At 32.7% G+C, this 3,545-nt stretch overlaps 1 long non-coding RNA gene across 1 annotated transcript; it reads left to right on the top strand.

Moving 5' to 3' along the window:
* The first annotated feature begins 26 nt into the window (after nt 1-26).
* Nucleotides 27-1,328, top strand: LOC120083789. Its single transcript, XR_005483543.1, has 6 exons — nt 27-327; nt 404-566; nt 644-748; nt 821-893; nt 979-1,074; nt 1,171-1,328. It is a non-coding gene; the product is annotated as an uncharacterized LOC120083789 (long non-coding RNA).
* Nucleotides 1,329-3,545: the final 2,217 nt, after the last annotated feature.

The following is a 3,545-nucleotide window of genomic DNA, read 5'->3' on the forward strand; positions in this document are numbered from 1 at the left end:
GTAGTTATGAGTGACGAAAAAAAAGTATGTTTCCTTTTCAGTTTATGAGTTTGGTTATTTATTATTTTTCCTACTTTGAATTTTTGTAACTTTGGTTATGGTAGGATCATTCACCAATTAAGAGCTTCAGCCAGTCCTCCAAATATGCTAACGCTAATGGTACTATCAAATTATTGCATGCATAACGTGAACGATGTAGACATGATCCGTATCTCTTTGGACGAGCATATTTGGAAGAGACAAATTTATTTATTTAGGCCATGATGATTTGCTCCAATATTGCAATATGGTTGAAATAAGCTACATGTGTATTTTGACATACATTGCGTAAGTATTACTCATCTAGATTCACTCATGTATACTTTGTTTCATGTTGATAAATAATAACTTTTATTTTGTTTAGGTATCTTTGGGAAGAATGTGGTCGTGATATTACGAATAAGTTTTTTTTATATCAAGCAAAAATATCGCCACATGTGAAGTCTCAAGATATCCTCTAGAAATTTAGCCAATCAACTAGAATTGGCTAATTTAGACCAAATAGTCCTCATTCCATATAACACAGAGTAAGTAAATTGTGTTTATGTTGTGGCTAATTTGTATTATACACGTACTAATATTTCAAAATTGTTGCTTATTATAGTTATCATTGGATATTGATTTTAATCAATCTACAAAAAAATTGTGTGTATGTTTTGGATTCTCTTCGAAGCAAGGTTCAAGAGGATTTTCATGGAGTTATAAATATGTAAGTGTAAATGAACTTTCTTAGCTCTTAATTGAAGTATTTATATTTAACTAATGTTTTTAAACTATTTAGTGGATTGAAAACATGGCAAACCAAACACGATCTCCAACACTATCGGTCTTCTCCAAAATGGAAACCTGTAAAGGTAAATTTGTATTCATTTTTTAACAATTTATGTTCATTCGACTTCTTTATAACAATTTAACAATTGTTTTCAACTTTATATGCAGTGCCTTCATCAATTAGATTATGTAGGATGCGGGTACTATGTGCAAAAGTATATATACGAAATAGTGCATAATCCTACTACTCCCATTACTAGCCTCGTACGTAAATTATTTATTTTTTTATATAGTGCTAGCTTTAATTTATAAATGGACGTAAACTTATGTTGAGTTTATCTTTTTTTTTTCTTTTTGTAGTTCAATACAAAAGATGCATATATGCAAGGAGAGATCAACGTAATTCGGACCCAATGGGCAAGTTTTGTTGGCCTATTTGTGTAAGGATGTAATTCTTGTTTTTTTGTCTCAATAGAATGTAAATGCTAGCTTAGAATGAATTTGTGGATAAATTCATAGGTGGAAGACGTGATCTGTTTATTATTGGAAGCTGTATTCATGGTATTGTGATAATGGTATTGTGATTCTTGTTTATTCATGGAATTAGTACTACTTGATATTTGTGAATGAGAGAAATGATGGCTTTGGTGTAAGTATTCTATGACAAGTCGATTCTTGTATTTTTGTGGAGTTCTCTGAGTCTGTTCGTTGTATCTGGTGAGTGGCGACATTCGGTTAATGGTGTGAGATATAAGTTCATTAGATAGTGTGGAATGAGAGGAGCAATGGATCTGTTTACTGCGCATTGGAAAGCTGTAATTTATGGTATTGTGATTTGTTTTATTCATGAATTAGTACTAGATATTTGTGAATGAGAGAAAATGAGATGGCTTGGTGTAAGTTTCTATGAAGGTCTGGTTCTGGTTGGCTTTGTGTAAGTATTCTATGAAAGTCTGTTTAAGTATTGTGATTCTTGTTTGTGGATAAATTCAATAGGTAGAAGTCACGATCTGTTTATCATTGAAAGCGTATTAATTTATGGTATTGTGATTCTTGTTTATTCATGATGGAATTAATATATAGATTATTTGTGAATGAGAGAAATGATGGGCGATATTAGATATATATATGAAAGTTTGGTCCTGTTGTATTGTGATTCTTGTTTGTGGATAAATCCATAGGTGGTAAGATATGATCTTGTTTATTATTGGAAGCTGTATCTCATGGTATGTGATTTTGGTATTGTGATTTCTTATGTTTATTCATGGAATAGTACTACTTGTATTTGTGAATGAGAGATGATGCTTTGGTGTAATATTCTATGAAAGTCTGGTTCTGGTATTGTGATTCTGTTTGTGGATAAATTCATAGGTGGACAAATATTGAATGAGTATACTTGTAATGGATTGGAATATGAATTCTTGTTTGTGGATAAATTCATAGGTGGAAGACAAATATTGATGGGCTCGCCATGCAATTTTTTTTATACTCTTTAATATAAAACAATGGCGGACATTTCCTGACCCAACACGAGACATATAATGTCGTTTTTAACTTATTTGACTAAAAAAATGGATTCGACAACAAAATTAAAAAAAAAAACGGATAGATTCGGGCTTCAATGTCGGTTAAGAATTAAAAAAAAAGGCTTACCGACATTAAAGACCTTTAATCACTAAAGATTTTTAATGTCGGTTGCAAAACTTTCAATGTTGAGACTTTTAATGTCGGTAGGCTGCAATATTGGTGTTACTGAAGGCCTTTAGTGTCGGTTTAAAACCAACATTAAAGGCAACCGACATTAAAGGCCTTTAATAACACTACCTTTAATGTTGGTTGCCAACCGATATTAAAGCTCTTTAATGTCGATTTAAAACCGACATTAAAGCCCGAATTTCTTCTAGTGACAACAAGTGATCAAACCATAAATGATTGGTAAGCATAGAAGTTAAATTCAATAAAACAAAACAAAACAAAATAAAATCTAATAGCAACTAGAACTAAATATGAGTCTCACAACCAAGAATTTATGAGTTCCAATCCTATCCTAAGCTAGATAAGACTTACTTTAGCTACAAAATATGCCAAGATGAAGTTTTATACAAAGAAATAAAAAACTACAAAAAGTTAATGTTAGGAAGAAGAAAATACAGAGAAATTGGAGCTGGAGGCTGGAACATTAAGGATGGCTTGCCCTAAATTGAACAAAATCTTGTGTATAAAAAAAATGTTGGCGCCTAGCGCTGGGTGTTGGCCTCAGTTATTGAAGCACAAGGGAAGAAAGGGCGTAACGGCGCCTCACATCGTGTGCATTGTCTGCTTTTGTCAAAGTCTAGAGCGCCGGAACGCTCCAGGGTAGCACTGCGACGCTACATCAATATGCTCTCTATTAGAAAGAGCGCTGGGTGTAGTGTGGCACGAGCATTGCTGCATCAGGCACTAAGGGCATTTCCATTATTTTCCTTCTCTTTCTTCATGATTGATATTTCAAAGCTCTATTTTGGTTCGTTATTGTCCCATTTCAGCTAATGGTTGATTTTACCTCTTAATTGCTCAATATCTACAAAATCATAAAGTAAATGTGTAAAATCCTAGAACGAGTTCGAATTAAGCTAGAGAAATTAGTAATTTTATGGTGCTATCAAACACCCTAACTTAATTCTTGATCATCCCAAACAAAGTAGAAAGACACAATTATGCACAAAGATATGTTAACTTAATCGCAAAGCCTGATT

The sequence above is a fragment of the Benincasa hispida genome, chromosome 8 (genome assembly GCF_009727055.1).
Source record: "Benincasa hispida cultivar B227 chromosome 8, ASM972705v1, whole genome shotgun sequence".
NCBI lineage: Eukaryota > Viridiplantae > Streptophyta > Magnoliopsida > Cucurbitales > Cucurbitaceae > Benincasa > Benincasa hispida.